Source organism: Eucyclogobius newberryi, unplaced genomic scaffold (genome assembly GCF_026437365.1).
Source record: "Eucyclogobius newberryi isolate DKJ021-1_F unplaced genomic scaffold, fEucNew1.0.hap1 SCAF_14, whole genome shotgun sequence".
Lineage (NCBI taxonomy): Eukaryota > Metazoa > Chordata > Actinopteri > Gobiiformes > Gobiidae > Eucyclogobius > Eucyclogobius newberryi.
This window is the reverse complement of record NW_027315768.1, coordinates 35,083,598-35,097,679: the sequence shown is the minus strand read 5'-3', so window position 1 is coordinate 35,097,679 and position 14,082 is coordinate 35,083,598. Positions and strand designations below refer to the sequence as shown.

Below are 14,082 nucleotides of genomic sequence, written 5' to 3'. Positions count from 1 at the left end.
AGAAGAGACACAGTTTAGGACGGCGGCGGCGTCGGGGACAGATTCTTGCATTAGGTTTACTGCAAATGCAAAAGACTGAATCAAGACAGGATTAAATAAGGACGAAGTCAGTACGAAATAAGGACTAAAAAAGGGCAAAACAAGATTTAACTAGAGCCGATCCAAGACTAAAAAAGACTGAACTTGGGTGAGGTTGACTTCTGTAAAAGAAAGAGGAAATCGACGTATTTGGGAGCGGTTTTGTTGTGATGGTCATGGAATCCAAACCTCTTAATTTAAGGATTAAACCAGTGGAACCTGTGGAACCTTTGGAACCAGTGGGACCTTTGGAACCAGTGGAACCTTTGGAACCAGTGGAACCAGTGGAACCTTTGGAACCAGTGGAACCAGTGGAACCAGTGGAACCTTTGGAACCAGTGGAACCAGTGGAACCTTTGGAACCAGTGGAACCTTTGGAACCAGTGGAACCAGTGGAACCTTTGGAACCAGTGGAACCAGTGGAACCAGTGGAACCTTTGGAACCAGTGGAACCTTTGGAACCAGTGGAACCAGTGGAACCTTTGGAACCAGTGGAACCAGTGGAACCTTTGGAACCAGTGGAACCTTTGGAACCAGTGGAACTCATAACAGAAGACGCCTTGCAGGGTTTTCCGAAATGGTTGATTTAGCAGAAGGTTAAAAAAATTAAACAAAGAGTCATTGGTCAATAAAAGAGAAGCAGTCGCAGGATAAAGGTAAAAAAACGGTAAAAATTCATCTAAAAAGTCTCAATGTGAAATAGAAAGAATCGTTCGTTGCAGCTGAACTTAATATAAAGGAAGAAACTGTCTCTTAAAGATGAACTTCACAGACACGTTTGGACCATCGATGTGAGCGTGTTCTTCACACGTGAGAGCGCCCGCTCAGACCTCGAGAGAGAGAGTGACTGCTGCTGCTGCTCCTGCTGCTGCTGCTGTTGCTGAAGCTGCTGCTGCTGCTGCTGCTGCTGCTGCTGCTGCAGCTGCTGCTGCTGCTGCTGCTGCTGCTGCTGCTGCTGCTGCTGCTGTTGCTGAAGCTGAAGCTGCTGCTGCTGCTGCTGCTGCTGCTGCTGAAGCTGCTGCTGCTGCAGCTGCTGCTGCTGCTGCTGCTGCTGCTGCTGCTGCTGTTGCTGAAGCTGCTGCTGCTGCTGCTGCTGCTGCAGCTGCTGCTGCTGCTGCTGCTGCTGCTGCTGCTGCTGCTGTTGCTGAAGCTGAAGCTGCTGCTGCTGCTGCTGCTGCTGCTGCTGCTGAAGCTGCTGCTGCTGCTGCTGCTGCTGCTGCTGCTGCTGAAGCTGCTGCTGCTGCTGCTGCTGCTGCTGCTGCTGCTGCTGCTGCTGCTGTTGCTGAAGCTGCTGCTGCTGCTGCTGCTGCTGCTGCTGCTGCTGCTGCTGTTGCTGAAGCTGCTGCTGCTGCTGCTGCTGCTGCTGCTGCTGCTGCTGCTGTTGCTGAAGCTGCTGCTGCTGCTGCTGCTGCTGCTGCTGCCGTCCTTAACGGAGCCGCTCAGTTCGACCGTTGCGCTCGATAAACCGCTCGATAAACCTTTCGCTCGACAAACCGCTCAACAAAACGCTCGATAAACCGCTCGACAAACCGCTCAACCGCTTATTTTAAGTTTAAAAAAAAGTCAGAGACACGCCCACGTCCAGTCAGAGACACGCCCACGTCCAGTCAGAGACACGCCCACGTCCAGTCAGACACGCCCACGTCCAGAGACACGTCCACGTCCAGAGCGACAGGAAGAAGAGCGAGGGGCGTTTTGCTGCTGCTGGAAAATCAGGATCATGAAGTCATTTCTCTGGAGACGCAGAGGAAAAACTGAGCTACAGAAGCTTTGGTCAGTAACGTCCACAACCACGACTGTTATGGAACTAAACTGGAACTAAACTGGGACTAAACTGGGACTAAACTGGGACTAAACTGGAACTAAACTGGGACTAAACCGGGATTAACCTGGGACTAAACTGGGACCAAACAGGAACTAAACAGGGACTAAACAGGGACTAAACTGGGACTAAACTGGGACTAAACAGGGACTAAACAGGGACTAAACAGGGACTAAACTGGACCTAAACCGGGACTAAACAGGGACTAAACTGGAACTAAACTGGGACTAAACTGGGACTAAACTGGACCTAAACCGGGACTAAACCGGGATTAACCTGGGACTAAACTGGGACCAAACAGGAACTAAACAGGGACTAAACAGGGACTAAACTGGGACCAAACAGAGACTACATTGGGGCTAAACTTTGACTAAACTGGAACTAAACTGGAACTAAACTGGGACTAAACTGGACCTAAACCGGGACTAAACCGGGACTAAACTGGAACTAAACTGGGACTAAACTGGGACTAAACTGGACCTAAACCGGGACTCAACCGGGATTAACCTGGGACTAAACTGGGACCAAACAGGAACTAAACAGGGACTAAACAGGGACTAAACTGGGACTAAACTGGGACTAAACAGGGACTAAACTGGGACCAAACAGAGACTACACTGGGGCTAAACTTTGACTAAACCAGGACTAAACCAGGGCTAAACCAGGTCTAAACCAGGTCTAAACCAGGATTAAATGACTCTGAAGTACTCCAAACTACTTCATGTGTAGTAGTAAAGGTAGTAACAGAAAAAACATTGCGTGAACACTATAAGAATTACAACTGAATCTTCTAAACCCTCTCAGTATTTCAGCGTTTTAAACTTTACAGAGTGTTTCCTTAGTGACCTTCAGAGTCTGTGACCTTCAGAGTCTGTGACCTTCAGCGTTCCTCCAGGACGAGGCCACATGAGTCCAGGAACAAAGACACAGACTGTTCTGGGCCTTCAGAACATCGTACATATTCATAAAGACTAATATAGTCTCTGAGGTTACAGTGAATACAGCCTCTGTCTCCTGGAGGACAATAACCTTTATCTGCAGCTGCTGAGACTGCTGAGACTGCTGAGACTGCTGAGACTCATTATAATAATCACAATATGAAGAGTCGCAATTCTTAAAGGTCCCATAACATGCAAAATCGACTTTTCAGAGCTTTTAACCTTCTTACATTGCTATTTGTGCTTCATATATGTCCAGAGTGTTTTTTTGATTGATTCCCGCAGTGTTAAGCTATATTACAGACTATCTCCTTTCCTCCAATCTCCAAACTGACGGGGGGTGGCTACAAGCACACGTCATCATCCCCCCTCACTCAAAGTAGACTCTTTCTCACTCACTCCGCGCTGCTCCGCGGAGCTTACAGCAGACAGCTGTGGGGCTACGTCACGGGTGGGCGGGGCACACACGCTCTGAGACTACGTCACGGGTGGGCGGGGCACACACGCTCTGAGACTACGTCACAGGTGGGCGGGGCACACACGCTCTGAGACTACGTCACGGGTGGGCGGGGCACACACGCTCTGAGACTACGTCACGGGTTGGGCGGGGCACACACACGTTCTGAGACTACGTCACGGGTGGGCGGGGCACACACACGTTCTGAGACTACGTCACGGGTGGGCGGGGCACACACGCTCTCTGAGACTACGTCACAGGTGGGCGGGGCACACACGCTCTGAGACTACGTCACGGGTTGGGCGGGGCACACGCGCTCTGAGATTACGTCACGGGTTGGGCGGGGGAGCCAGATGGCTCTTCACAAGGGTGGGGGTGAATATCAAACCAAGCCGTTTGCATTTCCGGGTTGGTGAGAGGGTCCAAGGTCTGGGTGATATTTCTTAACTATTATGTTAAGGGTGTTGCACAACACTTATTATTATCAATGATACACTTAGGATAGACTACGAAACGTGAAAAAAGCATGTTATGGCACCTTTAAAAGACATCGGCCGTGGAATGTTACAGCAAAATTGTCATTGTCAAATAAATAAACTATGACTAAATTTTCATGCGGTTTAGATCCCGGTCTTTCTCTCAAATGTGAATCCATCCGGCCTGGTTCACTTTTTAATTGAAATGTTTTCTTATTTTCTTCTTTTCTTTTATATATATATATATTTTTTGTAATATTTTTAATGTTTGAATGTGTTTTAACGTAGTAGGAAGTGCGACGTTAGCATGCTAATGTTTGTTAGCTTTACCCACACATAAACTTTATCACTGCACATACTTTTTTTGTTGATGTCTGTCCTGACTCGTGGATATCCTTTCAAACCCGGGTTAAAAGTTTACTAGAATGATGTTATGATGATGATGTAGCGTTAGCGTTAGCACGAGTGGCTAAAGCCCTCTGTCGTCGCTCCGGTAACGTTAAACGCCGCACAAAGAGCCTCTGTTCCTGTAAAGTGTAACGCAGGAGGGTTTTTCCAGTCGACTTATCGCGGGCGTGATCCGCACGAGGAAAACATCATCGCCACGTTTGAGGCGACTTTACACGAGGCGACTTTACACGAGGCGACTTTACACGAGGCGACTTTACACGAGGCGACTTTACACTTTACACGAGGCGACTTTACACTTTACACGAGGCGACGTTACGCGAGGCGACTTTACACGAGGCGACTTTACACTTTACACGAGGCGACTTTACACTTTACACGAGGCGACGTTACGCGAGGCGACTTTACACGAGGCGACTTTACACTTTACACGAGGCGACTTTACACTTTACACGAGGCGACGTTACGCGAGGCGACTTTACACGAGGCGACTTTACACGAGGCGACTTTACACGAGGCGACTTTACACGAGGCGACTTTACACGAGGCGACGTTACGCGAGGCGACTTTACACGAGGCGACTTTACACGAGGCGACTTTACACTTTACACGAGGCGACGTTACGCGAGGCGACTTTACACGAGGCGACTTTACACGAGGCGACGTTACGCGTGGCGACTTTACACGAGGCGACTTTACACTTTACACGAGGCGACGTTACGCGAGGCAACTTTACACGAGGCGACTTTACGCAAGGCGACTTTACACTTTACACGAGGCGACGTTACGCGTGGCGACTTTACACGAGGCGACGTTACGCGAGGCGACTTTACACGAGGCGACTTTACGCGAGGCGACTTTACACGAGGCGACTTTACGCGAGGCGACTTTACACTTTACGCGAGGCGACTTTACGCGAGGCGACTTTACACGAGGCGACTTTACACTTTACGCGAGGCGACTTTACACGAGGCGACTTTACGCGAGGCGACTTTACACTTTACACGAGGCGACTTTACGCGAGGCGACTTTACGCTAGGCGACTTTACACTTTACGCGAGGCGACTTTACGCGAGGCGACTTTACACTTTACGCGAGGCGACTTTACGCGAGGCGACTTTACACGAGGCGACTTTACGCGAGGCGACTTTACACTTTACACGAGGCGACTTTACGCGAGGCGACTTTACGCTAGGCGACTTTACACTTTACACGAGGCGACTTTACACTTTACGCGAGGCGACTTTACACTTTACGCGAGGCGACTTTACGCGAGGCGATTTTACGCGAGGCGACTTTACGGGATTAACCGCCGAATATCACAAAACACAAAGACTCCAGAGAGTTTGAGCCTTAAACACATTTACTATTGAGATGATCAAAGATGTTTAAGTTTCACTCGACAAATACTTTAATATTCATCTACATCACATTTACCACCAATTACACTTATTGTGAAGCTCAAGTAGAGTTTTGAGACAAGAAACGTGTATTTTTTTGCCGTACTTTGATAAAAAATGGAATATAATGGCAAAGTATTCTGCATTTCTGCCCTGGATATACTTAAAACCATAAGTATTTATATATGTCCTCCATCAGAGCACAGAATGTCTTTCTGTCCCTGTCCTGAAGTGAGTGAAGGAGCGTTTGAGCGTTTGAGCGTTGCCATGGCGTCGTGTGTCAGCTGGTGTGACTCTGAGCTCGCCCTGTTCCAGCCTCTGACAGAAGTGTCAAACTATGATACTTTTATTAATAAACTCTCATTAAATCTTTATCTTTAGCCTCAACGTCCAGAGCCTGAAACACAAGCCTCACCTCAAAGACACAACTGTGTTTAGTCCTGGTTTAGTCCTGGTTTAGACCTGGTTTAGACCTGGTTTAGACCTGGTTTAGACCTGGTTTAGTCCTGGTTTAGTCCTGGTTTAGACCTGGTTTAGACCTGATTTAGACCTGGTTTAGACCTGGTTTAGTCCTGGTTTAGACCTGGTTTAGTCCTGGTTTAGTCCTGGTTTAGTCCTGGTTTAGTCCTGGTTTAGTCCTTGTTTAGACCTGGTTTAGTCCTGGTTTAGTTCTGGTTTAGTCCTGGTTTAGTCCTGGTTTAGACCTGGTTTAGACCTGGTTTAGACCTGGTTTAGACCTGGTTTAGTCCTGGTTTAGTACTGGTTTAGTCCTGGTTTAATCCTGGTTTAGTCCTGCTTTAGTACTGGTTTAGTTCTTGTTAGGAAGTACTTTTAACTTTTCACTCCTTTTCAAACAATGAAGTATATATAAAGTATTCTGCCGCTCTCGAATACAAGTAAAACATATCCATTGTGAAAAGTACAGATACCTAAAAGCGTATAGTACTTTTCCTCTTGTACTCTGTACTTTTCCTCTTGTATTTTGTACTTTTCCTCTTGTACTTTGTACTTTTCCTCTTGTACTTTGTACTTTTCATCTTGTACTCTGTACTTTTCCTCTTGTACTTTGTACTTTTCCTCTTGTACTGTGTACTTTTCCTCTTGTACTCTGTACTTTTCCTCTTGTACTTTGTACTTTTCCTCTTGTACTTTGTACTTTTCATCTTGTACTCTGTACTTTTCCTCCAGAGAAACTCCAGAGATACTCCAGAGATACTCCAGAGATACTCCAGCGATACTTCAGAGATACTCAAGAGATACTCAAGAGATACTTCAGAGATACTCCAGAGATACTCCGGAGATACTCCAGAAATACTCCAGCAATACTCCAGAGATACTTCAGATATACTCCAGCTATACTTCAGAGATACTCCAGCGATACTTCAGAGATACTTCAGAGATACTCCAGCGATACTTCAGAGATACTTCAGAGATACTTCAGAGATACTCCAGAGATACTTCAGAGATACTTCAGAGATACTTCAGAGATACTCCAGAGATACTCCATAGATACTCCAGCGATACTCCAGAGATACTCCAGAGATACTCCAGAGATACTTCAGAGATACTCCAGAGATACTTCAGCGATACTTCAGAGATACTTCAGAGATACTCCAGAGATACTTCAGAGATACTTCAGAGATACTCCAGCGAAACTTCAGAGATACTCCAGAGATACTTCAGAGATACTCAAGAGATACTCAAGAGATACTTCAGAGATACTCAAGAGATACTCCAGCGATACCCCAAAGATACTCAAGAGATACTTCAAAGATACTCCAGAGATACTCCAGCGATACTTCAGAGATACTCAGAAGATACTCAAGAGATACTTCAGAGATACTCCAGCGATACTCCAGAGATACTCCAGAGATACTCCAGAGATACTCCAGCAATACTCCAGAGATACTTCAGAGATACTCCAGCGATACTTCAGAGATACTTCAGAGATACTCCAGCGATACTCCAGGGATACTCCAGCGATACTTCAGAGATACTCCAAAGATACTCAAGAGATAGTCCAGCGATACTTCAGAGATACTCCTGCGATACTTCAGAGATACTCCAAGGATACTCCAGCGATACTTCAGCAATACTTCAGAGATACTCAAGAGATACTCCAGCGATACTCCAGAGATACTTCAGAGATACTCCAGCTATACTCCAGAGATACTCCAGAAATACTCCAGCAATACTCCAGAGATACATCAGAGATACTCCAGCGATACTTCAGAGATACTTCAGAGATACTCAAGAGATACTTCAGAGATACTCCAGCGATACTACAGGGATACTACAGCGATACTTCAGAGATACTTCAGAGATACTTCAGAGATACTCCAGCAATACTCCAGAGATACTTCAAATCAAATCAAATCAAATCAATTTATTTTTGTAAGGCCCAAAATCACAACAACAGTTGCCTCTGAGGGCCACAGGGAGAAATGAATCAACAATGTCTGTGGTGGCGATGAAGTCAGACAATGTCTGTGGTGGCGAGGGACGATGTCCCAGGGTCCTCTGTCCTTAGACTCTCCTTCTCGGCCAGGAAAAACTACAAAAAAACCTCTTTGGGAAAAAAGCGTAGAAACCTGGAGGAGTTCCAGTGAAGGAGAGATCCGACTCTCACAGACGGACAGACGGACACGAGGAGACTGGAGCTGGACCCACTCTTCAGGCAGAAGAGGGACCGTCTGAGTCGAGCTGGACCCACTCTTCAGGCAGAAGAGGGACCGTCTGAGTCGAGCTGGACCAGAGATACTCAAGAGATACTCAAGAGATACTCCAGAGATACTCCACAGATACTCCAGAGATACTCCAGAAATACTCCAGCAATACTCCAGAGACAACTCCAGAGATACTCCAGAGATACTCCAGAGATACTTCAGAGATACTCCAGAGATACTTCAGAGATACTCCAGAGATACTTCAGAGATACTTCAGAGATACTCCGGAGATACTTCAGAGATACTCAAGAGATACCTCAGAGATACTTCAGAGATACTCCAGCGATACTTCAGACTCGTGTAGTTTTAATGCTCAGCGGGAGGTCCGGGTTCCACTGCGGAGCTGGTTTTATTGCTCAAAAGTAAAGTCTAAAGCATTTACGCTAGCGGTGTTAGCATTAGCAGTAGCATCCAAAATGCTAAACCAGGACTAAACCAGGTCCAAACCAAGTCTAAACCAGGACTAGAAGCTGAAGCTCTTGTCGTCTCCTAGTTACAGAGCGACCACTAGACTCTTTAACCTGTGACCTCTGACCCCGCACTGCCCCGGGTTCTCTTTAACCTGTGACCTCTGACCTTTGCAACTCCAAGTTCTCTTTAAGAGCGGAAATAGCCTGTTTCCTGTGACCTCAGCACATGGATCTGGAACTGATCCGAACTAGGACAGGCCTGAACCAGGTCTAAACCAGGACTAAACCAAGACTAAACCAGGACTAAACCAGGACTAAACTAGGTCTAAACCAGGACTTTTAAAAGTCTGAGATTAGTCCTGGTCTATGTCTGGGTTAGACCTGGTTTAGGCCTAGTTTAGTCCTGGTCTATGTCTGGGTTAGACCTGGTTTAGGCCTAGTTTAGTCCTGGTCTATGTCTGGGTTAGACCTGGTTTATGCCTAGTTTAGTCCTGGTCTATGTCTGGGTTAGACCTGGTTTAGTCCTGGTTTTGACACAGGGTTGACATGAATTAGTCCTAGTTTAGTCCTGGTTAACCCTGTGTTGGATTAGTCCTAGTTTACAGTTTAGTCCTGGTTTATTCCTGTTTAACCCTGTGTGAGTTCTATAGTTTATATCTGAGGTAGTCCTGGTTTAGTCCTTGTACAGTTCAGGTTTAGTCTTGTTTAGTCCTAGTTTAGACCTGGTTTAGAAGAAGTTTAGTTTAATGTGTAAAAAAACGTTTCTTGAAATAGAACTTTGGCACGTGAATAGTTCTAGTTCTAGTTCTAGTTCTAGTTCTAGTTCTAGTTCTAGTGGTTCTTCCTAAAGCGTTTCTTGTTGCAGTCTTCCTCGGATAGTGCTCTCCTGGCTCTTCTGGCTCTTCTGGCTCCGGTTCAAAGTCCTCCTGCAGCACTTTCTCACAGTATTGACCATAAATATCGAGTCCAAATTGTTAGCTCTTCTTTTCTTGATTTATTTACCTTTTAGAGCGACTCATTAAATATGCAGCGCGCCTAAATCGATGGGAACGAGAGTGAGAAAAGCTCTTCACCGACACGGGCAGGACGTGCAAACGGGCGTCGGCAAAAATAAATCACACCCTAAAACCAACACTTGATCAGAACATTGCAAACTAAAAAAAGAAAGTGCATTTTTGATACAAAGCATGACAATAAGTTATTGGTTTAGAAGTACTTAAGACATTTGTTGGTGGCTTATAGTAACTTATAAATGTTAATAAGCCATTAACCAAAAGTGTTAAGTTTGCGGTGAATGGATAATGTACAAACCATGTCCGAGCTTATTAAATCACCAGTGCTAATAAATGCTTTAAAATACTTTTTTGGGTTAGTTATTTTGTTGTTGATTTCATTATTTTTAACAGTTTTTAAAATAGTTGTAATAGCTTTTTAAAATATTTTTTTAATAGTTATATTTAGGCCCGATCCCCAGCAGGGCGGCGGCGGGCCTATTGGTCCTGCAGCGCTGCACATACAGTGAACTAGCCCAAACACTCTTGGCATCGTCCTGAACACGAGTCCATGCATGTGCCATACTTATAGAGGGCGCCATACGTCTCAGCTAAAATCAATGGAAGTCAATGGGGAGTGGGTGGGGGACCATGACGGGATGGCTCGCAAGGACAATTCCACCAAACGACGGCATGGGGAAGACTTAGAGCTTTCAAACGATGTATAATATGCGGTTGTAGTGGAAACGGCTATATGTTTTTGCTCGAAATACTTTTATTATTTAAAAAAATATATTTTTCTTGTTCCGTCTTCTGCTCTTAGAGCTCTAATTTGACCCCCTGAACATGCTCAACAACTCACCAAACTTTGCCCAAAATTCAGAATCGGTGAAAAATTTAGTTTTTTCTGGGCCATTTTTTAACGTCAAAAAAGTCAAAATACATTGCGCCTATGGGAGACGCCCCGACATCAACTTTGTTGTAGAGCTACAAAATTCGGGACAGGCATTCCTCTCGTGAGGACAAAAAAATTATATTATTGTGGCCGCACCCCCAGACTAACCCTTTGTCCGCCATCTTCATTTGAAAATGAAAACACGCTGAGTCAGCGATATTGTTCACGTCAAACTTTAACAAACTCCTCCTTGAGCGTTTAGCCCACTGGCCTCAAGTGGACCTAAAATTATCTGAATTTTTGTGATAACTTTTACGGTTTATGTGCGGCGCAGCCGCAAAGTTGGCCAACGCATTTTGGGATATTGCAAATCTAAAAATTGCTCCCATTTGAGCAAAACGAGTCTGATTAGGACCAAATTTGAATCAGTGTTTTACAAAAATGTTCAAAACTTTGCCCAAAATTCTATTTTGGCGTCCGGATCAAAAAAGCCAATCAGACTAATTCCCTCATTTTTACGGCGTAGCCGTATCTATGACAGAGACATCCCATGTTATCCTTATGGGAAAATTGCAAAATCACTCAAATTTCTACATTTTTATGCTTCACACTTTAACAAACTCCTCCATGGGCGATAACCCGATCAAACTCAAATTTGGGGGAAATCATCTGCACAAGCGGGGCATTCAGCCCAATCAAGCTTAAAGGCGCAATGGACGATTTTTCAGCGATTTGAGAACTCAGGCGGAAGTGCACATGCCACTCCCCCGTGCACATGCCACTCCCCCGTGCACATGCCACTCCCCCGTGCACATGCCACTCCCCCGTGCACATGCCACTCCCCCGTGCACATGCCACTCCCCCGTGTGGACTGATACAACACACACATGCGTTTGTTTATTAGCGCAACGGAGCGTATCACATCTCTCGTCTCCCGTAGATTTCTGTCCACTTCTGCGTCAGCTCGAACTGTCTTTCTCTGTCTTCATTTTGCCCCGTACACTGAGGGAACTATATTATGATAGATCCATGCGCTTAGGCACGCGGAAACGTGGGGACGAGCCTGACGCGGCTGCAGGTGAGCGATAGGTGCGTTTTATGATTGATACGTGGCAGGACAAATGATTTACCCACGCCACCAGGAAATATGATACAAAATTGCTGAAAAAAATCGTCCATACCACCTTTAACTTTGGGGGGTATCATTTTCAGGAGTGTTGAATCAAAAGTTACCCAATTTTTTTTACAAGTGCTACGGTCTTTGTGCGGCCGCAAATTTGACTGACACTTGTGTTAATTTGTACTGGATTGGCCATGTCCAATGTGTCCTTGTCTGTTTAGTTATTTTTAATTCGACTCACAATGAGGGCGCGTGAGCCCTCATTGTGAGTCGAAAGTGCGAAGGCCACCAGCGGGCCGTTGGATGCCGCTTGCGGCTTTAATTGTAATTGTTATTGTAATTATTGTAATTTTTTTTTTTAAACTGTTATTTTGAGCCTAATCCTCAATGTCAAAATCCAGTTTGAAATATTCATATTGTGACAACAACAGAACAAAGTTAAGCTGTTTTACATAAACAGTGTTGGCGTCTCTGGAATGTTCCTCGTGTTGTCCAGAGACACGGCAAAATGTGTCTCTGAAGACGGAGGAGGACAATACATGAGCATTTAGTTCATCCCACACGTTCAGGACGACAAGAGCCAGAGTGAAGAATGCAACGTCTGTGATGGGAACGAGTCAGCACAAGAGAAGTAACTGCAAAAGCATCAAATCCACCTGGACGGTCTGGACGGGTCAGCTCAGGTCTGGACGGTCTGGACGGGTCAGCTCAGGTCTGGACGGGTCAGCTCAGGTCTGGACGGGTCAGCTCAGGTCTGGACGGTCTGGACGGGTCAGCTCAGGTCTGGACGGTCTGGACGGTCTGGACGGGTCAGCTCAGGTCTGGACGGGTCAGCTCAGGTCTGGACGGGTCAGCTCAGGTCTGGACGGGTCAGCTCAGGTCTGGACGGTCTGGACGGGTCAGCTCAGGTCTGGACGGTCTGGACGGTCTGGACGGGTCAGCTCAGGTCTGGACGGGTCAGCTCAGGTCTGGACGGGTCAGCTCAGGTCTGGACGGTCTGGACGGGTCAGCTCAGGTCTGGACGGTCTGGACGGTCTGGACGGGTCAGCTCAGGTCTGGACGGGTCAGCTCAGGTCTGGACGGGTCAGCTCAGGTCTGGACGGGTCAGCTCAGGTCTGGACGGTCTGGACGGGTCAGCTCAGGTCTGGACGGTCTGGACGGTCTGGACGGGTCAGCTCAGGTCTGGACGGGTCAGCTCAGGTCTGGACGGGTCAGCTCAGGTCTGGACGGTCTGGACGGGTCAGCTCAGGTCTGGACTGGTCAGCTCAGGTCTGGACGGGTCAGCTCAGGTCTGGACGGTCTGGACGGGTCAGCTCAGGTCTGGACGGGTCAGCTCAGGTCCTGATGGGTCAGCTCAGGTCTGGACGGTCTGGACGGGTCAGCTCAGGTCTGGACGGGTCAGCACAGGTCTGGACGGGTCAGCTCAGGTCTAGACGGGTCAGCTCAGGTCTGGACGGGTCAGCTCAGGTCTGGACGGTCTGGACGGGTCAGCTCAGGTCTGGACGGGTCAGCTCAGGTCTGGACGGGTCAGCACAGGTCTGGACTGGTCAGCTCAGGTCAGGACGGTCTGGACGGGTCAGCTCAGGTCTGGACGGGTCAGCTCAGGTCTGGACGGGTCATCTCAGGTCTGGACGGGTCGGTATGTTTGTCTCTTACGATACGTCGCTGTAGGGAAGGGTCGTGATTGGCTGTTGGCTGGATAATGGGAGGTTTAGGAAGAACATGCAAACTAAACCAGTTTCTTCTTCTTCTTCTTCTTCTTCTTCTTCTTCTTCTTCTTCTTCTTCTTCTTCTTCTTCTTCTTCTTCTTCTTCTTCTTCTTCTTCTTCTTCTTCTTCTTCTTCTTCTTCTTCTTCTTCTTCTTCTTCTTCTTCTTCTTCTTCTTCTTCTTCTTCTTCTTCTTCTTCTTCTTCTTCTTCTTCTTCTTCTTCTTCTTCTTCTTCTTCTTCTTCTTCAGTGTTTAAAGCTGCTCCGGCCCCAAACAGAGACATAAATCACGTTGTCTTTGTCTTTCCCAGCTCCACACTGGACTCTTGTTCTCTCGTTTCTCAGAACTCTTTTGGCTCTTGTGCAACAGAACGGTCGACAGTCACATCATTGTAAAGAAACTAATAAACTTCCTCAAACTTCCACAAACTTCCTCAAACTTCCTCAAACGTCCACAAACTTCGTCAAACGTCCACAAACTTCGTCAAACTACGTCAAACTTCCTCAAACTTCCACAAACTTCCTCAAACTTCCACAAACTTCGTCAAACTTCCACAAACTTCCTCAAACTTTTACAAAATCCTCAAACTTCCAAAAACTTCCAAAACTTTTCCAAAACTTCGTCAAACTTCCACAAACTTCATCAAACTTCG

General features: G+C 46.6%; 1 protein-coding gene across 1 annotated transcript in view; it reads right to left on the bottom strand.

Annotated features, from left to right (window-relative positions):
- LOC140360027 (tensin-1-like) overlaps positions 1 to 14,082 on the bottom strand; it is a 204,157-nt gene that overhangs the window by 31,796 nt on the left and 158,279 nt on the right. The window lies entirely within an intron of this gene.